The 23,534-nt window shown below is 40.5% G+C and overlaps 1 protein-coding gene and 2 long non-coding RNA genes across 4 annotated transcripts in view; all 3 read left to right on the top strand.

Moving 5' to 3' along the window:
* LOC119911648 (programmed cell death 1 ligand 1-like) overlaps positions 1–23,534 on the top strand; it is a 101,254-nt gene that overhangs the window by 61,481 nt on the left and 16,239 nt on the right. The gene's annotated exons all lie outside the window — the stretch shown is intronic.
* On the top strand, positions 7,596–9,015 carry LOC119911699. Its single transcript, XR_005445982.1, has 3 exons — positions 7,596–7,659; positions 7,734–7,830; positions 7,962–9,015. It is a non-coding gene; the product is annotated as an uncharacterized LOC119911699 (long non-coding RNA).
* On the top strand, positions 20,176–22,484 carry LOC119911688. The gene is made up of 3 exons (XR_005445972.1): positions 20,176–20,248; positions 20,740–21,000; positions 22,427–22,484. It is a non-coding gene; the product is annotated as an uncharacterized LOC119911688 (long non-coding RNA).

Genomic DNA, 23,534 nt, shown 5'->3' with positions numbered 1-23,534 from the left:
ACAGCAACACGATGGTCTACATGGAGAGAACACCAAGTCGTGCGTTTGTGCTGTTTTATTTTGAAAATCTTCTTTGTGCAAAAAATTGATGTGTGAACTGAAAATGATGTTATAGCACCCGCTCTGTCAGTCAGCATGCAGAATATGTCTTTTGAAATCAATGGAAAACCTAACAAATCTATGAGTATCTGTCTAACAACAAGCACAGTAGGAAAGTCTACTGTTTTCTGTGTCCACTGTTCTTGTTGTTTTCAAGTCGCATTTACGCATGTTTTATGTGACACGCTTACTACATCATTTGCCCTCCGATTGGTTGCAGTTCGGTTAAGTTTAGGCACCAAAAACACTTGGTTAGGTTTAGACACCATGTTCAAGTTCAAGTATGTTTATTGTCATTCATCCACATACCTAAAAAGCACAGTGCTAAAAACACAATTACAATAAACAAATTACAAGACAAGACACTACACAACACAGTAACTAACACTAGACAAGACAAATGAGAAGAAGATTTATTTCTGTAAGGCAGAGATATTTATAATAATAGTGATAGACACAGAGGCTGAGGACAACCTACTCAGTTATTCATTTTGCAAGTATTTCCTGCTATTTTCTGGAGAGAAAACCACAGCGTTGCTACAGAAAGAGGAAGGAGGTGGGTTTTACTTTCCTTTAGTATCACTTTTACCGTGGCTGCTTGGTAAGTAAAATCTACTTAATGTGTGAATGTTTGTCTCCACATTTTTTCCAAACGTTAGATCTAAAACATTTCTGGTGTTTTTGAGAGCAGCAACGAGTTATAGATTGTAGAACATGAATATAAAGACTGATTAGCTACGAACAGAGAGAAGAAATTTCAGTGATCACTATATGGCAGGAAAGACCACATAGTAACACATATGTTGAGTAAGAATGTATCATTTACTCAATGTATCAACTATCAGTATGTTATGTCTTGTGTTTTTTAGACATTTGTATAAGCATGTAACATTCCTAGAGATGTGAGTGTTAAACTAAACTCTGCTTTTACCCTCTGCCTAAGACCAAAGTTGACAGGACAAGAAAGATGACCCTCTCAGAAGTGTTCTGTGAAATGTGTGTAATAGGGATGGGTCAAAAAGGGCATGCAACTAAAAGCATATGCGACTGAGATATATTGTAGGACTTAGATACTACTTGGTGGGAAAGGAGAAAAGATCGTGTACCCAGATATTATATCATTTCTGGGCCCCATATCTTGACAGAAGGTATGGGGATGGGAACATAGATCTCCAAACCACAGAACATACGGTTATAGAGACTCCCTAGAGAGGCCCCACCTCTATAGGGAGAGCCAAGGGCTATATAATGAGAAGCTCCACACCATGTTTTCAGTGTGCCTTACCTGTCTGCTAAGGCTTGCTCGGGTTTTATCTTGCTTTGACAATAAACTCTATTGCGTCGATCTCTGACCGACTCCGGTAACTTCTTTCGAACTCCTAGTCTTATCTTCCAGCAATACTGAGTGGCCTGAGTCTAGCGTTTTGTCCCTCTACACATACATTGCAGCAATTGTTCATTTTCATTTGTTTACAATGTGTAGTTATTTGTAATTCTTAGAACATATCACAACATAGAAGGTGGAGGAAACATGTAGAAAAGTTTTAAACAAAAAGATATTTCCTATATTGAAGTTCTACAGAAGAGAATATTATTGGAAATTAAACACAAATCATAAATGAATATGAATTGAAATGACCAACAAGTCATTAAAATTTCTCAGTCATTCACATGACTTAGTTGTTAAGTTCATCAATTAAACATTGAGTTTAATTCAGATGTGTCTCAATTACATGTTAAAGCTTGTGGAGCATGAATGGAGCACATGTGCCTTGACGAACAAAAATAGTAAAATACAAAATTTTATAGAATATTCTTAGGGCGCATAATTGATGTAACAAGGTAAGGTAAGACTTACCTTAACATTACCTAAACATTAGTTAAGTGTTCCTGACCTTCCACCTCTAGTTATTTTTCATACGTAACTGTCCTTGTTAGGGAGACAACAGACTGATAAGGTAGAGACAGTAGAGACAGTAGCTCAGGCGTCAGGCGAGCAGATATCTCAGGGAATCTGGCAAGGATGAGTCTTACAAGCATGTTTTCAAGAACTCACTGGCTCCACAGATTAGAGTACAACTCATGGATAGAAACAGATTCAAATATGACCTAGCGCTGGAGACTAAACATCAGATAGATTTGTTGTTGTAGGCTCGTACATCGGATTGCCAGACATAGAAGCACGATTCGTCACTCCAGAGAACTCGTCTCCACTGCTGTAGTGCCCAGTGGCGTCGTGCTTTACACCACTGCATCCGACGCTTTGCATTGCACTTGGTGATGTAAGGCTTGGAGTCAGCTGCTCGGCCATGGAAACCCATTCCATGAAGCTCGCTATGCACTGTTCTTGAGCTAATCTGAAGGCCACACAACCTTTGGAGGTCTTTAGTTATTGACTCTGCAGAAAGTTGGCGACTTCCGCACACTGTGCGCCTCAGCATGCGCTGAACTCGCTCTGTGGTTTAATGTGGCTGAGTTTCTTTTGTCCCCAATAGTTTCCACTTTGTTATAATACCACTAACAGTTGACAGTGGAATATTTAGTAGTGAGGAAATTTCAGAAATGGACTCAGCAACCTATCACGGTACCACGCTTGAATTCACTAAGATCCTGAGAGCGAACTATTCTTTCACAAATGTTTGTAGAAGCAGTCCACATGCCTAGGTGCTTAATTATTTTATACACCTGTGGCCGAGGAAGTGATTGGAACACCTGAATTCAATGATTCGGAGGGGTGTCCTAAAACATTTGGCAATATGGTTTATGTTAAGTCTTCATCAGTCTCTGAAACCTCTTTATCACACCTGAACCTTATTCACAATAATTCTGCATTTTTGCATTTTTAGTGTTTGTTTAACCCTGAATGTCTTTTCTGCACTTGAGCAGCTTCTCTGCATTTATTTACTGCTGCTCTGTTTGGGGTAATGGATCAAATAAAAAAACATTGAATGTGTCCTTAAATCAATATAATTTGTTATTTCCATATCTAATTTCAACATGTGGCTGTTTTTCTGTGGTCTACAAGTAGGTTGTTCTGTGTTGTAGAAAGTCCAGATGTCTTGTTGCATGTAAAACCTCAAACCAACCTGAGTGTGATTTATCTTTAGTTCTGACCTCACTGCTGAGCTGCACAACAAACCAAGGTGAGAAAACTTCTTCCGTCACAGCTGAAAAGTTATTCACTCCCTGATAGAACAGTTAGTGTTTAGGACAGTGTTTGTGGAGGGAAACAGCCACTTTACAAATACAATAAAACACTGAATGCAGTTTTGATGCCACAGTGTTGCAGACTGGAGCCAAAGCTAAAACTGCAGCGGCTAGGTGGAAAAATAATAATAATATAAGTAAAACACAAGAAGCTGGATCTTTAAATTAGATTAGTTACATTTGAAAACATTTCTCTCTCAGCTCATGTCTGAGTTTGATTCAGATTTCTTCTCTGAAACACAGAGATCAGTTTAGCAGTGAAGACGTGACAGTGAGAAAGTGGGAATATTATGAATGTGGAGAAAATCATCTCTCTAACCACATCTTTCTGTCTCTTCCTCCAGCAGCTCTCAGCTGTTTGAAGGAGAGTCTGTCTCTCTGAGCTGTGAGGAGGACGACAGCTCTGCTGGATGGACGCTGAGGAGGAACACAACCAGAAGAACCAGGACTCAGTGTGATGAGTAGGGAAGTTAAGCTGGTTCTTCTTGTGACATCTGTCCCAGTGGACAGTGGAGTTTACTGGTGTGAGTCCAGAGAGTAACACCATCAACATCACTGTCACTGTAAGATCAGACTGTTGTAATGGGTCTAATGAAGAGTTACCAGCTCAAAAACAAACAGAGGGTCTCTGAACACTGAATCAGTGTTATTTGTTTCACTTTGGCCTTTTGCTAAAATCAAAGGCAAAAACTTTACCTCCAAAGAAGACGTATGGTTATACTTCAGGAAGCTAACCAACACTGGGTGGAGAACTGAGAGCAACCGATGGCTGAGTTTTGAGGGGCCTTAAAATCCTGTATCTGTACACTACCGTTCAAAAGTTTGGGGTAAAAGACAAACACAGTTTTTGTCCATTACATCAAAATAATAAAAATAATGAAATTGAATATTTCTGATCAATCTGATGTTATTTTAATGGACAAAAACTGTGATTTTCTTTTGAAAACAAGGACTTTTCTTAGTGACCCACCATATGTGAACAATTCTCTAAACTGCATGTATATTTATTTAAGTCATATGAATAGAAAGCTACCCAAATATTCAATAATGTGTTTACTGAGTCACAGGACAGGTCAGAGTGACTGTAGGCTCAGAAAAGGAAGAGAACTAAAACATTGCAGTGTTTGATGTCAGGAAAGCAGACTTGTGAAAGCAGGGCTTGTGGCTTTTGCTCATTTCTGGGTGAGTGGTGTGTCCCTGTCCCCTCTCCTCGCCTGGGCCCTCTTCGGCAGGGGTGGGGCTCCTGCTGCTTCCCCCTGCCAGCTCTCTCAAAGTGGGGGCATTCAGGAGTCTCTGGGGCGCATGTCCGGTGTAGGTTTTGGTGCTCCTCCTTGGGGGTGCTTGACTGGGGGGGCTGGGCCCCCGTAAGTTCAGGGATGAGATCGGCCTCGGGGGCTGCTGGCACTGCCTGCACTCTGGGGAGGGATGCCTCTGGCTGGGCTGGGGGACCGTTGGCCTGGTTCTCCTGCGTTATTGCTCCATGGCAGCAGGAAGCTTCCCGGCACGGCTTTCTGCTGTTCTTCCTTGGGGCGGGGTAGCTTCCCTCTGGACATGCGGTCTGGGGTCCTTTGTGCTTTGGGGGGTTGCGGGGTGCCCTGGCTTCTGGGGGTGGGGGTCTCTGCGCGGGTTGATCCGATTCCGGTTTGGAGGGCTGCGGTGGGATTGTGGGGCGATTGTCGATGCATCTTGATGCATTGTGCTTTTTCCCTGGGCAGGGTCTCTGGATGGCTGCTGGGCGTTTAGTTTATGCATTGGAGTCCGGGGGAGGCATCCCCTCGTTGGCTTGGAGGGACCAGTTTGCGTCCCTGTTTTGCTTCATTGGCCTCGGATCCATGCTTCCCCATTTCTCTGTCGGCCAGTTGTTGGACCCCTCTGGATACTGACGTATATAGTTAGTTTTTGGGATGTGCAGTGTGGGTGCGGGGCAGGGCTGTGCTCCGGTTTGTTCTGGGTTTGTGCCTGGAGTTCTCGGCCCTTGATGGATGGGTGGGTTGGTGCTGGCATGCAGCTGAGCTAGTTGATTTTACCTCGTTGCTGGTTTGGCTGGTATTGCATGGCGGCCGGGGGGCGCGCTGGGCATGGGGGATGTTGGAGGGCGCCAGCGGCATTAGTTTTTTTCCGGCGGTTGGGGGGACGGCGGACTTTTATTGGCGGGTGCACGGTGACCTGTCCGGCGCGTTTGCTCCCGGGCTGGGACTTGCTGCTGGTGTTTCTCTCCGCTGGCTTTCGCTGTAGTGTTGTTCCGCTTGCTCTCTCTTGTTTGCGCGACCTCGCACGCGGGATTCGCGGGGGGCTGCTGGGCATTGGGTGTCGCCGTGCTCGCGCAGTGTGCGCGTTGGGCTCGTCACTTGTGCATTGGTGTTGATGATTGCGTGGCATTTGGGCATTTTGGTCGTTCACTGCGCGGAGGTCGGGTGCTGGGTGAGGGGGGAGCACTGGTCTATGTTGTGTGCGCACCGCGGTCGGTCCGGGCGCTGCTCTTCCGTGGGTTACGCTTCTTGTGTTCTGTACGTTTTCAACTGGCATTTGGATCGGGGTCTTCCGCGTTTGCATCGCGGTGCATACGATTTATTTTTTTCTTTTTCTTTCTCCCACCCCTATTGGCTACTGGGTTTCTTGCCTGCCTGTTGCTGGGGTAGGTGTGGCACAGTCGTGGCGTCCCACTCTCACTAACAACTACATTCTTTAACAGGCTTATGCGCACACACATGTACACACACATAGACACACACAGTCTCACACATAGACACAAACAAATGTAGGTTGTCCCTGGTAGAATTATTTCTGATGCTTTTCTTTCAGTTACTTATTTAAATTAATTATTATTCCAGCTCTCTGGCTGTGCTGTGTTGCTTATTTAGTGTGTGTGACTGTTTCTTGTTTTCATTGTTCTCTTAGTTGTCTTACTATGTCAGCTGTTTATTGCTGCTGTTTGGCTGGTTGTCTTTTACTCTTCTTCTTATTTTTATTGTTTGTTTTTGTTTGTTGTTGTTTTTCTTCTCCCCAAGCCCCCCTCTCTGTTCTATTGCAGGTTTCGTTGCTTTCTGCAATTGGTGTTTCCCACAGCTTTTCCCTGTTGTCCCCACCTTCCATCCCCCTTCTCTTACAGGTGTTGTCATTTCTCTGTGCTGTCTGTTTGTGCCCCCCCATCCCCGTATCTGCCCCCCTGTCCGGCCCGGTGACAAATCAATACATAATTAAATATATAATAAAACAGACAAAGGAGTATATTAATACTCTCTTGTTAAAGTAAAATCTGTCTGGCACAATATGGTATCCAGCTCATCATACTCTATACCAGGCTGCTGGGCAGGACAGGTTTAAAAAAAAAAGGAAAGCAGACAGTGAAAGTTTCAGCAGGTTCAGCAGGTGACAGTTGCAGCTCCTCCTGTTTCACCCCGACCTCCTCATGTGCTAAGGTTTTGGTATGGCTGGTTTCACTAAGTTTAAATGTTCATGTGATGTATATGTTTATTAATTCTGCATCGTCTTTACCAACTTCACAAAACACATGCAGCATGTACAAAATCCTGCAAAGTGAGAAAGCGCCACAGAATACGACGGATACAACGTGTGTTGTCAAATTCATCAAGATGTTAGTTTTGCTCCTTTTGTGTCTCTTTAAGTGGAGCTTGAAAAACAATCCAGCTTTACTTTAGCAAAGGCAAAGACAACACCACCAACATTACAACCTGTTAAAGTGGACACCAGCTCCATGATCCATTCAGTGACTGGAGGTCACAGCACTAGAAAGGAGAGACTGATTTACAATCCTAGTTTAAGTCAGATTAATCCTAAAACATTTATTGTAAAATGGATGGTAGTCAGTGCTGTAACCAAACAACCATTAAAGATTGGGTACAATGTACAATTACATAAATACTACAGTAATACTAATAAAAAGAAATATACAGTTATCTTATGTTCACCATATAAATATAATACCCTTAATTAGCCTCACACTCAGTAACAATAACATTTAAATAAAATGTACAACAGAGGCTGGCTTACCAGATCCAGAAGTCCACAAATGCACCACAGTCCAGAGTTAGTGTTGATGAAGCTGTGTGTAAATGATGAAATGCTGTAGTTTGTCTCTGTGTTGAGATGGACCAGTGATCCTGCAGAGTCCTGTCCTCCCTGTGATGGAGGGACATGAAGTCACTCTGCACTGTAAAACAAAGACCCCTCCCTCCAACCTCCCAGCTGGTTTCTATAAAGATGGCTCCCTCATCAGGACTGAGCCTACAGGTCACATGACCATCCACCATGTTAACAAGTCTGATGAAGGCCTCTACAAGTGTAACATCAGCGGTCGTGGAGAGTCTCCATCCAGCTGGATCTCTGTCACAGGTGAGGAGGTTAACTTTGATTTCAGGATTAATTTCATCCAGAGATTCAACTGACGAGGTGGATTTGCTCTACAGATAAACCTACAACCACAGCTCTGCCACCTGGTGGTCTTCTGTCTGTACTGCATCTCCACTGTCCTCATGGTGTCTTTATATCGACACAGGGCCACAGGTAACACTGAATTATTCACTGACCTTACAATCAATCAATCAATCAGTGGTGTACTGTAGATTATTGACAGTTGTCTCTAACAGAAGTTGATAAATGATCTACATTTTCTTTCTAACCTGCTCTGACTGCAGGAAATGACCTGCCCATCTCCATGGTGATGACCCCGCCTGCCCAGTCTGAGGAGGAATTGGATAATGACTGTGATGACGTCATCACTGCTGTCACCACAGAGCATCACTTCTGAGCTGATCCAGTGTGTTCAGGTTCTTAATGAAGCTGAAATGTTTGATTCATCTTCAAATAAACCTCAGATTTCCTTCATAGATCACAAACAGCAGAGCAAAAGTTGAGAGATCTGCCTGTTTTATTTTCTATTTAACTTTTTTAAAACTTTTTTATTTATTTCCCGGTTGCTTTTGCTCAAAACTACAGTTATGTCAATCCAAAGAGGGCTGACAGACAAAAGGCCGACTCCTCATGTTGGGATATTTCTCCTGTGACAACAGCAGAATTCAGCCTTTGTGTCTCTAGTTGTCCTGGATCTCATCTGAATGTCACTCTGAAGGCTCACAGTGAAAGAGAAAAAGAGCAGGAAGTGACAACATCTTAAAACTGTATGTTAAAGGGTTAACGTCAGAGTTTATTGGCGTGAGCGGCAGAGTTGGACATGGTAAAAGTTATGTAAGAAGAGTTTCAGTCATCCAGGTGACAGGATTTCAAGATGTACTACCTCAAAGTAACCTGCTTCTCTGTGTGTTTGTTCTGGGTTGCCTTCAAGCTCACATTAACAGAAAAGTCTGATGTAGTGTGGAAGGAGCAATCCTGAATGGCTGAATCTCAACATTCACGAGTTTCAACGTGAGTCCGTGAGCGTTTAGGGTTACGAGATAAACAAGTTAATTGATCATTTAAACTGACCTCTTGTCCACTCTGTAAGGCTCCCTCAGTACCTCGGCCATGAAGAAAGATGGAAATAAAAAGATCATAACCCACAATTGTTTTGATGTAGCCATGTTAACATGATCACCAGGTAACGGCAGCTGAGTATGTGAGGGTTCATGGTGTAGGCTTTAGGGTGGAGAATGGGACCATGACGCTGTCCACTGTCACTTAGAGACAGAGGTGACTACTCCAGACTTCAGTTACAAAGTACACTCATTCAATAAATAGATACTAGGAAGTTTATCTCTTGTTGTTCATGTTTCTGGTACAAAACCACTTCATCAACGTTAAACTCAGTAGGAAAACGTATTTCTGTTTGTTTGTTTCTAAGGCTTCCTTCACATCACAAACTTTGCTAAATGCTAAATTTATCTCTGTGGAGATGCTGTGTTATTGCAACAGGGGAAGAATGGAGTAAGAAATAGTTCCCCATCATCATCCACCTACAGAGGTGCATCTGCAACTGTTTCTGACCTGCACACTTACACAACCTAGAGGCAGAGCATGTAATAGCTGCAACACCTCAGTGAAGCACGTTTAAGGAGTGGGAGTAAGTTTGAGCTGTTTTGTACGGAGTAGGGGAGACCGGGTATGGTTGTAACACTTTTTGCTACAGTAACTATAACTCACTGAATTTTGTAGCTAGAGTCCTCAAACTCTTAACAAAAGAACATCTCTGTGCATCCTTAGGTCTAACAAAAAAGAGGAGTGTGTCAATGTGTGTATATTCTTAATCAGAGTCACAGTCAGTGCTTGAAGTGGGACGGTACTCACCGGTACGTATACCAGCACCTCTATATTTCACATTTGGGCATACTCGGACTTTTTCTTGTGCACTGGCACTTCTCACAAGCTGCCTGTACGCTTTTCTACCCACTCCACCGGTGGAGACAGAGTATGGAACAGGTCAAGTGCCGATACATACACCAACATGTGAACAACATGTGAATGGGGAGCACTGGCTGACAAAGTAACGCTTTGTAACCCTGGAGTTCAGGCTTGGTGGGCCCAGACTGCAAAGGGCACTCTATAAAATATTAAAATCAAGAAAGTCACTAGTTTTAGTGGATATTTGGAACACTTCTTAAAGAAGTGTTACAACCCACCCCACCCCTTTCAGCCAATGTTTAGCTAGTTGTATTAACATAGTGGTTTGAAATTAGAAAGGAAAAAATGCATCACATGTAGCCTGAGAAAATATATTTGAATCTAATATAAGTCAAAAAATTATATCTGCAACGGTATAGATACTAAACAAAATATAGTCTTGGTCAAAAAATTTACTTTCTTACCTCATTATCTGTTTTTTCTCTATATATTCTGAATGTACCTCTTTACAGCCTTGATAACCAACGTGCCTGATTGGGGAGGAAGTAGGTAAATACTGAAATGATCACTTATCTTATCTTATCTATAATTGGTGGAAGTTTCTGTTACAACCATACCAACGAGAAAGTGGTGGGGGAAGAGACTAAAACTTTGTCTTCTCAAGGACATAGAGAGACCATAGATGCATATGTGATTAACTTGAACAACAAAGCCAGAGAATGTAAGTTCTGACTTCTGCATGACTCATTAAGACGTGTCAATACGTGTTTGTCGCATAAAAGCTGATCAGATGAGGGGCAGGATATTAGAAAAGGCAATTGATGAATGCCATGCCAGTGAGATCACGTCAAGCCAGGTAAAAATGCTCAATGAAGAAGAAGTGCACAAAACTACAACTGTGAATACCACCGAGAGATAGAGGTGACAAAAGTAGGCCACGGCCAGCTCCACAGGATGATCAAACTACAACAGATGTGGTTATAAACATGGAGACATGGAGATAATGAGGGTAACAATGACGTGTTCATGGGCACGGTGCACTGTAAAAAAAAATCTGTAATTTTAAAGTTTTATTCCTTTTTATTTCACAGTTTTTTTCTTGTATTTTTGAAATACATGAAAATATAAAAAAATTGCAAAAATAAACTGTGAATTTACATGTCTAATATAAAATAACCTGTAGCTTTGATTAACCATAACATTTCTGTTATTTTAAAGAAAACATTGGGTTTTTTAACGTAAACAAACTGTTACAATACATTCAGGAATTTCCTGTATTTTCACAAATATTATTTTCATTATTTGAAAGAAAAAACTGTTAAAAATAAGTTTAAAACTGTAAAAACATTTCTTAAACTTGGTATAATTAGTAAGAGTTAACCGTAGCAAAAAACATTTGTTCTGTAACTTGACATAGATTTTCTTGTTAATTGATTATCTTTAATTATGGATATTTGGAAAATAAAAACATTGAATAAATGTTATTTTAATCAGTATATAGTGTCTGCAAGTATTGTTAAACTGTCAAAACACAGTTTTGGTCATTGAAAACCAACACAGTCTCACTCCCTACTCGTCAAATGTCTGACGCATGGTCAAGGCCCTTTGTCGTCGCTTTTTAAAGACTTGGGTAGCCCTTTTGCATCAATTATTGACGTTTAGGGATCCACAGTCAAGTTAGCAACGCTTAGCAACAATAAATATGCAATATCCGGTTACACTTTAAAGATAAAACGTAACGTTTCGATACATTGCCATGTTGAAACGCGCATAATTAAAGTCGTGAAACGTTGCAGTTTCGTTAGGTTTAGGCACAGAAAGTACTTGGTTAAGGTTAGGAAAAGATCATGGTTTGGGTTAAAATAGCTATGTAATGTCAATTAAGACTTAAGTTAACTAACGTTAATGTCAATTTACCTCACTCGCCTAAATAAAAACATTTAATGTTTTGTTTCGCACGGGACACAAACCCTGTTCTCCTGCTTCAAGGTCCGGGTTCTGGCCCTCTATCCACCCCAATCACCTCCTTACTTCGTCTTTTCTCTTAAATATCATACTTGCCTTTACCATCAAAAACTGACACAACAGGGCTTCCCTCAATACGTCGAACTATGACGTCAAAGGGATCCCTAGTGCATCACAAACTGACGATTATGGCTCTTGAACAAGCGTCCATATGTGACGACTTGGGAGTGAGACCGGGTTGTGAAAACAGCCATAATTACATAATAATAAAAAAAGCCATAATAAGTGGTAAAATTACAGAAAGGTAATATTTAATTTATTGTTAAATGACAGGCATTCACACCTTTTAATGTGGTTAAAAAAGAAAACTTCCTAAAATTACGGGTTTGTGATGAAAAATAAATTTTAATACCATTTTACAGATACTTGATTGAAGAGTCTTAGCTAGTTAGTTTAAATCCAGTTTTTTAATATAATTAAAAATTACCACATGTTCACATTATAACATTATTTTACATAAATCCATTTATCCTATAATAAAGAACAGAAACCCATTTTGAGTAATTTTGTACTAGGGTTATTTATGAAAGATTCAGACTTTCTTAAATTTACTTAATTTGAGCAAATTCAGACATTTATTCATTTAGGTGATGCTTTTATCTAAAGCGACTTAGAATTGAGGTCACAGTGGGGGATTGAACCCGGGTCTCTCACACCAAAGGCATGTGTCTTATCCATTGCACTATCACCACCCCACAGACTTCTTAAAGTACCACCACAATACAAATTCCCACATCTGATACTATTTATAGCCCATTTATTCAGTTCCATGCTCACAAAAAATAAGCCACACAAGTCAACCATTTCAGTGTAAAGAATTGTTCTCCTGAAACAAAAGTAGTTTAGTTTTTATATACCTTATTGACGACATTTTCAGATCTATTCATTAGAAACCTAATTGGGTCAACATAAAGAATATTTTGGATACTGTTAGACACAGCTCCAAGATTACAGTGCAATCTGAATGTAAAGTAATTGGAAAGTATTTCTTAAAATGCTGGCATTTTGCTTTCATAGGAGGGGGAAATGGTGGTTTTAATGCACAATCCAAAGACTTCTTCCCTGGTTTCAATGTGATATTTTATGACTTTCTAAAGCCAGTTTTTGTATCTGGTAAATGTTGTTCTTGCTGTATGTGTTTCTCTGTGCTTTGCATCCTTGTTCCTTTTCTGTCCTCTAGTTCTGCCCTAGGAGTGCTGCAGCTGATTGCTGAATTAGGTCCACCTGGCCTTGCAAGGCAGTGCACAACTGTGTGCACGGGAGTTGGGGAAGTCCAAAAGAAGACAAGTGCGAATGTGAAGTTTTTCTTGGCAGTCCAAATAAATCATTGAATGGTATGCAAGCCAAAAGTACATTTTCAGATTTGACTGACTTTGCACAACAACAACAACTCTGGATGACCTAAAGAAACCACTTGGGTTCTTAGCTCAATTGGCAAATATAAACAATGGCAAACAAAATCAACAGTATATCTATCCAAGGTCTGCAAGACATTAAGTAAGTTTCCCTTAATAATTGGTATGGTGACCAAATTCTGTAGATGTGTTAGTCCATAGCCCTCTCCACAGAAAGTCTGGTGGCTTCATGGCTGCAAAAATGACAGAGCAGATAACCACTCCCCCTCCACCACCAGCTCTTCCCATTAAGTGTGAGTAATAAGCAAAAGGCAGATGATCTACTCTAGCTTGATGTTCCTTACATCCAAAAACATTGACAGCGTTTGATTTACAATATAACTGCATTGATAAATAGGACTGTGTGATCTGACAGTTTACACTATATTACCAAAAGTATTGGGACACCCCGTCCGAATCATTGAATTCAGATGTTCCAATCACTTCCATGGCTACAGGTGTATAAAATCAAGCACCTAGGCATGTGGACTTCTTCTACAAACATTTGTGAAAGAGTGGGTCGCTATCAGCTCAGAGAATTCAAGCTTGGTACCTGTGCAATTAGTTCATTTGTGAAATTTCCTTACTACTAAATAGTCCAAGGTCAACTGTTAGTGGAATTATAACTAAGTGGAAGCGATTTGGAACAACAGAAACTCAGCCTTGAATGGGTAGGCCACATAATATCACCAAGTGCAATGCAAAGCGTCGGATACATGGTGAAAAGCACGCCGCCACTGAACACTAGTGCAGTGGAGATGTGTTCTCTGGAGTGACTAATCAGGCTTCTCTGTCTGGCAATCTGATGGATAAGTCTGGGTTTGGCGGTTGCCAAGAGAACGGTACTGGCCTGACTGCATTGCGCCAAAGTTTGGTGTGGGGGTGTTTTTCAGGGGTTTGACTTGGCCCTTTAGTTCCAGTGAAAGCAACTGTTAATGCTTCAGCGTACCAAAACATTTTGGACAATTTCATGCTCCCAGCTTTGTGGAAACAGTTTGGGAATGGCCCCTTCCTGTTCCAACATGACTGCGCACCAGTGCACAAAGCAAGGTCCATAAAGACATAAAACGAGTTAAACGAGTTTGGTGTGGAGAACTTGACTGGTCTGCACAGTCCTGACCCCAACCCGATAGAACACCTTAGGGATGAATTAGAGCGGAGACTGCGAGCCAGGCCTTCTCATCCAACATCTGTCCCTGACCTCACAAATACCCTTTCAGAAGAATGGTCCAAAAGTCCAATGATCACACACACACAGCTGATTACCTGTTTTATTACAGTATTTTGACGTTTTTATTAAAGGAAAATCTAGTATTTGCGGGTGTTGTATCATTTTTTTTTACAATATATATTGATTACATTAACAAGATTTTTATGTGAAATTATATAATAAAACTCAATTAAAAGCAGCACAAATTTTAAGCCTGATTATTTGTATTATAGCAGTGTTCAACTATATTTAAAGGTAATTTAATTGTTTTTACAGGTTTATATGTTCTTAATTAAACAGTAAAATCCCCAAAAATTGCACAAGATTTTTTGTAAAATTAAAGTTACAGACTTGTCATTATGGAATATTTACTGTTATTTTACGGTATTTTTCTGGCGTCCCAGCTGCCGGAATATTTCCGTTTTTTCACATTTTTTTTTTAACAGTGTTTAATACAAAGCCATCTACTGTTTTGCTCACATTCATTGTATTTAAATACTCTCTTTGTAAGGGCAAGGCAAGTTTATTTCTATAGCACATTTCAACAACAAGGTAATTCAAAGTGCTTTACATAAAACACAAAAGCAACATAGGGAAATTAAAAACAATAAACATTAAATAAATAAAATATAAAAATAATAAATAAAAATAATAAGTTACAGTGCAGTATAAAATATTTCATTAAAAGCAATGGTAAAAAGCTAAAAACAAAGAAAAAGAAAACAGGACAGTAAAAGTTACAGTGCAGTGTAAGTTATCAGTAAAAAGAAAAATCTTAAATATTTAACTAAAAGCAATGGTAAAAAGAAAAGTCTTCAGTCTTAATTTAAAAGAACTGACAGATTCAGCAGACCTGCAGTTATCTGGGAGTTTCTTCCAGATATATGGAGCATAATAACTGAACGCTGCTTCTCCTTGTTTAGTTTTGACTCTGGGGACAGAAAGCAGACCTGCCCCAGACGACCTGAGAGGTCTGGATGGTTCATAACGAAGCAGAAGATCAGAAATGTATTTTGGCCCTAAACCATTTAGTGCTTTATAAACTAACAGCAGGATTTTGAAATCAATTCTTTTTCATACAGGAAGCCAATGTAAAGACCTCTGAACTGGAATGATGTGATCCACCTTTTTGGTCTTAGTGAGGACTCGAGCAGCAGCGTTCTGAATCAGCTGCAGCTGTCTGATGGATTTCTTAGGGAGCCTGTAAGGACACCGTTACAGTAGTCTGTAACAGTGTAAGGGGTTTAACACGTTTGCAATATTCTCATCAGGATCTGAGCCCCCTAAAGGTCTAATCAAATCTTCCTGCTCTAACTTGAGAAATGTCGCAAGCCGCAGAACCTGATTTTAGGTGTCCCCCATCAGCTGTACCTGAATAGAGTAAAATATGAAGATTTAACTTACCACAAATCTATTAACTATTTAGATTATTTATTTTTAAAACTACACATGTGTAATAGTTGTAAGTAATGTAACACATTATTGCAGATATAGTTTAACTACTTTCAGCAGCCATCTATTAGATCGTGAAATCCAGTGTGACCATCTTTTTTTAATTTTCAAACATGTTCTCTTTTGTGTTCAGAGTAGTAAATACTAGGGCTCTATGATATGGTTTTAAAAAAATCAAATTGCAATTAATTTGACAGACAGTTTGTGAAATGATTAGTGAGAACTGTCTTTTTTTGCATCACATTTTCATTTTTACTGAAAAAATATGAAATCATTATGATGTGATATTTGTTGGGGTCTGAACCAAACAGTTTTTTTTTTCTTGAACAGGATTTGTAGGACGGGGCAGATCTGCAGAAGTACAGTACTTCATTATTTTCAGTAATGTTATTTTACCTCTTTGATTAGAACATTTTATGTGCTTTTCGTCTACCCATTTTATATATTGTCCGTTGACGCTCTGTGGCTGAATTTAGTCTTTGTATTCACATTTTTCACATTTGTAGTGAACAACGGTGTGGATTTGTGCATTTTATATTGAATAAATGTGGAGCTACCCTAAATTCCTTTCTCCTCCCCCAGAGAAGATGGGGAGGGGCCAAAGTTGCTTTCTCTAAGTGCTATCCCGACCATGAAACTGGCACCTTTTTGATTCCGAAGCTGATAACGCGGGGCCTGACTGTTAAACTGACAAAGGGACACGAGCCAGCCATTGGCATCTCCCTGAACAGCCTATCAAAACTGGCCCCCCACACACGTTTCCGTGGCAACTGACCTTATTCTTTTCCTCAAAAAGGAAAACCCTTGTCTCACCCAAGTGTGACATGGTCCAGACACTGAACTTTGGATGTAAAAGGACTGCAGTCTCCAAAGACTCAAAGCATTTAATTAAGTTTAATTAAATCTTTAGTTACTTGATTACGTTTGCCTCTATTTGAGTAGTTATGTTAACTGTTGTTGCTATCTGTTGTTTATTAGTGCTGAAAAGAAGTTACTTGTGCAGTGTTTTTATTTTCAGCAAGACACTCCTTCATCTGATGTAATCAATGCTTGTTCATAATACTTTCCAACAAAATTCCTCTAGAAATGATGACAAAGGAATGTTTTACTATACTCTTAATCGCCAGCTTGAATTTAAGGATGAATCAACAAACTCCCCGGTTCCTAAGGAGAGACGATCGTTGAGTTAATCCAAGCTTTCCTCATGTAACCTGAGCTCCCCCAAGTGGACGAAATAAGTATTAAAGCCGTTAAATGTATAAATATCCTGACCAATGATGTGACAATTGTTTCCTGTTACCAAATGCCTAGAACAGTACAACCGTTCAACCACTGAGGTTCGATTGTGGAAAATATTTGATTATAATACGTGCAAATAGATTTCTTTTCTTTAGACATTAAGTTTAGAAAGGCAGTCCCTTGGGAAACCTGAGATGCCCCCTGGGGAACCACGCCCCAGGCAACAAAAGAGCGACACGCGACCTCGCTTCGCTCTTCTCTTCGCTGTTGGCTCTTCCACTCTGCTCTGCTCTCTGGACGCTTCGGCACGCGCGTGGCGTGCCTCGCCAGGCAACGCCCAGACTCGGCCAGCGAGACAGGCCTTTTGTTCGCCTGAAGCTACACACCTGAAGTGCCGCAACATCGATCTGCCCTTCAGTTTGTTTTTATTTTCTTTATTTCTTTATTTCTATATTTCTTTATTTCTTTATTTGTTAAAGTTATGAGTCCGTTAAGTTACACTGGACTAATTCAGGAACGACCAAGTTCCATTTTAAGCCTTTTTTGTCAAAGCCAACTCCACCGAGTGTCAATCAGACACAGAGAACCCCGGAGAATCCCTAGCAAAAAGCCAGGATCGGCAGCTAGCGTGGGACCCTTGCAACAGGCCAAAAGCAGGCTGTCGACAAGCAGTAAGACTCAACACACGTTCTGTGATCAGATGTCCATTTCAACCCCTAAAATTATAGCATTAGTTTACTTTCATTAGCTCTTCTATGCCGTATGAGTCAAATGCTTCCCACAACCGAACCTCCAGGCTCATTGTTCAGCAAATGTTTATGTTCCCTGTATCCAACCGTCTTTTTATCACCTTAGTTAGAGAATAAATTCACTGTAATATAACCAAGAGCTGTGTGTGTTGCCTATTTCTAGTTCCTGCCAAGAGAATTGACCCTTTACATATGAGACTGACTGACTGATTTAAGATAATTGAGCGATTATTAACTAACTGATCACTCTTAATAATTGTATAATTATTCAAAACTACCTAGAGGTCCGGAGACTCTAGGATTATAACAACTCCGGTGGTGCCCTTAACGAGGAAATTTTGATTTTATGAATCTTCAATTATGAATTCATAATTGGGTATCAATTCTCATAAATTTATTAAAAATGCATAACTAAAATTTTTTAGGTCTGCTACACTTTGTAACTCGCTGCTGCTCTCAGAAACACCAGAAACGTTTTGGAATTAATCTTTGAGACAAACATTCACACATTAAGAAGATTTTTACTTACCCTGCATTTTAGATCTTAGGTCATCTGAGATCAACACATTAATGGTTACCATTCACACCAACTAAAACCCACAACCTGCCTCTTTCTGTATCACTGTTGTGGTTTTCTCTCAAGCAGTTAGCAGGAAATGGGCTTTATGTTCTGTGTATTTGCACATGAAGCTATGGTCAAAAAACATCACACCTCAAAGTGAACAAAATAACTGACAGGTTGTGCACAAGTGACATCAGACTACTTCTGCTACAGTACTAAAAACTTGGGCCAATCAGCTAGTTGATGTTGTTACTGACATTTTCAACATCTCACTGTCTCAGGAGAGGGTTCCCACCTGCTGCCAGACAGCCACCATTGTTCCTGTACCTGGTGAGAAACTGGTTCTTCAGCACTTAAAGAACAACATCCCAGCCAGCCTGGGCCCTCACCAGTTTGCTTTCAGAACCAACAGATCCACAGAGGATGCCATCTCCACTGCCCTCCACTCAGCCCTCACACACCTTGAGGAAAAACAACACCTGTATCAGAATGCTGTTTGTGAATTTCAGCTCAGCATTCAACACAATCTCCCCATGAAACTGGTCAGCAATCTCAGCACTAATGCTAGACAAGACAAAAGAAGATTTATTTCTGTAAGGTAAAGTGAACAAGGAGTCGTGGGTCCTCAGTGCAACCTGTATCTGAATCTATACTCAATAATAGCAACATCAAAAGTAATAATAATAATAATAGTGTCCATGCACAACCTGGTCAGTTATTTACTTGAGACTTGATGTGACAGAACATAAAGCCTACTTCCTGCTTGAGAGAAAACCACAACGATTCAACAGAAAAGAGGGCAGGAAAGAGGTGGGTTTTACTTCGGGGGTTTGTGGGTGGTAAACGTTAATGTGTTGATCTCAGATGACCAAGCTTTAAAATGGAGGTATCATTTTTACCCTGGCTGCTGGGTAAGTAAAAATCTACTTAATGTGTAAATGTTTGTCTCCATGTTGTCTCAGACATTAGTTCAAAAACATTTCTGGTGTTTAATAGCAATTTATAATGTGAATAACCTGAATACAGACTGAATTAAACTAATCACTATTTGATAATATGGCAGCAAAGAACACACAGTAACACATACATTATAGCAAGTGTTCATTTTCATTTCTTAACCCTTTGGTGCCTGCCTACAAGTCCTTTAACCTAAACAATAACATAGGTTGTTTTAGCCAACCTTCAAATACAACTTAACCACATGAGAACTGCCACCCATTTCCAGGAAAATTACCTAAAATAACATACCCAACATAAATCAGTAATAACTCCTCAAACATTAGGTCTAGCTGCATAATTCTGGTCTTCTTTGATATGTACAGCTGTTGGGTCAACACGCATACAATCACTGACTTAGGTTTAGGCAAACAGCCCTGTGAAGGTCAGGGTAAGGGGCTACGAGGGCTTTCGACGTCTTTAACACTAACATAGTTTGCTACCTAGCTAATGTTAATGCTACGAAGCTAACGCAACTATTTCTTAACTTTATTTAAAAAAGAAATCAGCCTTCTTTAACATGGGAACTGAATGCCAGCCTCCTGGGCAAAAAGCAGCTAACTTACTATCCTTCCATCCAACCCACCACCAGACTACAACTTTCTGGCTATTTATAATACATAAATGTCTTTGTCATATGTGTGTGTTGTATGGCCACTAGAGGTCGCTGCCAATATAAACGTAATTTTGTGTGGCAAAGACGACCTATGTGGCTATTTTCTGTGGAGGACAGGCTTGTGCCTGCATGTCTTTTCTGCACTTGAACAGCTCCTCTGCTTTTAATTACTGCTGCTCTGTTTTGGGAAATTGATTTAAAAAACATTTAATGTGTCCATAAATAAATATAATTTATTGTTTCCGTGTCTAATGTCAACATGTGGCTGTTTTTCTGTGCACTACAAGCAGGTTGTTCTGTGTTGTAGAAAGTCCAGATGTCTTGTTGCATGAAAAACCTCAAACCAACCTGAGTGTGATTTCTCTTTAGTTCTGACCTCACTGCTGAGCTGCACAACAAACCAAGGTGAGAAAACTTCTTCCATCACAGCTGAAAAGTTATTCACTCCCTGATAGAACAGTTAGTGTTTAGGACAGTGTTTGGGGAGGGAAACAGACACTTTACACATACAATAAAACACTGAATGCAGTTTTGATGCCACAGTGTTGCAGACTGGAGCCAAAGTTAAAACTGCTGCTATAAAAATGTAATTCAGAAACCAGGACTGCACAACATGATGCAGCGGCTACCAGAGAAGATAGGATATGCATATTTATATGAGACACATTAAGCCAGATCTTCTGGTGTTTAACACCGATTTTGAGTTACATTTAAAAACATTTGTCAAAATCAGCTCATATTTGAGATTGATTCAGATTTCTTTTCTGAAACTCTGCCCATGAAACACAGATCAGTTCAGCAGTGAAGAAGTGACAGTGAGAAAGTAGGAATATGAGGAATGCGGAGAATAAAAAACAAAAGTATCCCTAACCACATCTTTCTGTCTCTTCCTCCAGCCTCTCTGACTGTGAGTCCCAGCAGCTCTCAGTTTTTTAAAGATCAGTTTGTTTCTCTGAGCTGTGAGGAGGACGACAGCTCTGCTGGATGGACGCTGAGGAGGAACACAGCCAAAGAAAACAGGACTCAGTGTGACAACTGGGGAAAATCAGCTGGTTCTTCTTGTAACATCAGTCTGACAGTCCCATTGGACAGTGGAGTTTACTGGTGTGAGTCCAGAGAGGGAGCAACCAGTAACACCATCAACATCACTGTCACTGGTAAGATCGGACTGTTGTAATGGGTCTAATAGGGAGTTAAAGGATCAATAAAAAACAGAGGGCCTCTGAACACTAAGTCAGTGTTATTTATTACACTTTGGCCTTTTGCTAAAATCAAAGGCAAAATTTTTACAAAATTTTTACCTCCATGGCATTTACATTCATTTGGCAGACAGTTTTATCCAAAGCGACTTACAAGCATCAACAAAGCATCAATACAGCGCAAGATCTAAAACTGGCTATACATACTAGAAAGAGCAGCAATAAATACATTTAAGTGCTAATAGCACATATGGCTATCAATGGGGTAAATATCTAAGGAAAGAAGGAAGAGTTAACAAAAAAGTACAATCAATACAAAAGAATTGTACGGGGATAGAAGAAGAAGAGCACAGGAAGTGCAAGTTAGAGGTTAGGGGTTAGAGGTGTTATAAGAGGAAGTGTTCTCGGAAGAGATGAGTTTTCAAGAGCTTCTTGAAGTTAGAGGGGGACTCCAGGGTTGTATATCAGGAAGCTAACCAACACTGGGTGGAGAACTGAGAGTAGCCAATGGATGAGCTTTGATTTGCTTTAAAATCCTGTATCTGTACACTACTATTCAAATGTTTGGGGTAAAAATTCCTTTTTTTCATAAGAAAATATCAAACATCAAATTGGTCAGAAATACAGTGTAGACATTGTTAATGTTGTAAATTGTGTTTGTTGCAGCAAACAGCTTTGTAATGGAATTTCTACAGAGCCCAGTTATCAGCAACCTTCAGCCCTGTGCTCTAATGACACGTTGTGTTTGCTAATCCAAGTTTATCATTTTAAAATGCTAATTGATCATTAGAAAACCCTTTTGCAATCATGGTTAACTGTTGTACAGATTAAAGGAAAAATAAAACTGGTCTTCTTTAGACTAGTTGTGTTTCTGTGGGTTCTATTACAGGCTCAAAATGTCCTGAAACAAAGAACTGTCTTCTGAAACTTGTCAGCTTGATGTTGAGCAAAACAATCCAGCTTTACTTTAGCAAAGGCAAAGACAACACCACCAACATTACAACCTGTTAAAGTGGACACCAGCTCCATGATCCATTCAGTGACTGGAGGTCACAGCACTAGAAAGGAGAGACTGATTTACAATCCTAGTTTAAGTCAAATTAATTCTAAAACATTTATTGTAAAAGGGATGGTAGTCAGTGCTGTAACCAAACAACCATTAAAGATTGGGTACAACGTACAATTAGATAAATACTACAGTAATACTAATAAAAAGAGTAAATAACTTGCAGAAATATACAGTTATCTTATGTTCATCATAACACAGAGGTTCTGGCTTATCAGATCCAGAAGTCCACAAATGCACCACAGTTCAGACGGTGGAGTTAGTGTTGATGAAGCTGTGTGTAAATGATGAAATGCTGTAGTTTGTCTCTGTGTTGAGGTGGACCAGTGATCCTGCAGAGTCCTGTCCTCCCTGTGATGGAGGGACATGATGTCACTCTGCACTGTAAAACAAAGACCCCTCCCTCCAACCTCACAGCTGGTTTCTATAAAGATGGCTCCCTCATCAGGACTGAGCCTACAGGTCACATGACCATCCACCATGTTAACAAGTCTGATGAAGGCCTCTACAAGTGTAACATCAGCGGTCGTGGAGAGTCTCCATCCAGCTGGATCTCTGTCACAGGTGAGGAGGTTACCTTTGATTTCAGGATTTATTTCATCCAGAGATTCACCTGACCAGTTGGGATTCTCTCTACAGGTAAACCTACAACCTCAGCTCTGCCCACATCCGCAGCTCTGCCCACCCCGACAACCCTGCCTTCTCCATTGCCCCCTGCCTCAGCCCCCCTCCAGCTTGTGTTCAGTTTGGTCTTCCACCTGGTGGTGTTCTGTCCGTACTGCATCTCCACTGTCCTCATGGTGTCTTTATATCGCCGCAGGGCCACAGGTAACACTCTGAATCATTCACTGACCTTACAGTCAATCAGTCAGTTAATTCATCAGTCAATATCTCAGTCAGTGGTGTTGATGATTGACAGTTGTCTCTAACAAATAAACTATCTACATTTTTCTTTCTAACTTGCTCTGACAGCAGAGTGCAGTGCAGAACTGCCCATCTCAATGGTGATGACCCCGCCCACCCAGGCTGAGGAGGGATTGGATGATGACTATGATGATGTCATCCCTGCTGTCACCACAGAGCATCACTTCTGAGCTGATCCAGTGTGTTCAGGTTCTTAATGAAGCTGAAGAAGTTTAGTGAAGCCTGATCCCTCAGGTGAACTTGATTCATGATAAAGAGCCGTGGACAAATGGACAAAGCTCTGGATGTGTTTTCGGTCCAAATGAAAGCTGATAGTTGTTCATGTTCTGGTTTGAGTTGTTTTGTTGTTCATATTTTTTTGGTTCAGATGTTTTAGGACATGGTGACATCTTTACTTTTTTATTTACTACTTGGTGGCTGTGGCTCAGGAGGTAGAGCGGGTTGGCTGTTAATCGGAAGGTCGGCAGTTCAATCCCTGGCTCCCCCTGCAAGATACTGAACC

The sequence above is a fragment of the Micropterus salmoides genome, unplaced genomic scaffold (genome assembly GCF_014851395.1).
Source record: "Micropterus salmoides isolate LMB-PRFRI ecotype aquatic unplaced genomic scaffold, ASM1485139v1 Ms_hic_scaffold_2, whole genome shotgun sequence".
Taxonomy (NCBI): Eukaryota; Metazoa; Chordata; class Actinopteri; order Centrarchiformes; family Centrarchidae; genus Micropterus; species Micropterus salmoides.
The sequence above is the reverse complement of the archived record's forward strand: the minus strand, read 5'-3'. Positions and strand labels throughout refer to the sequence as shown.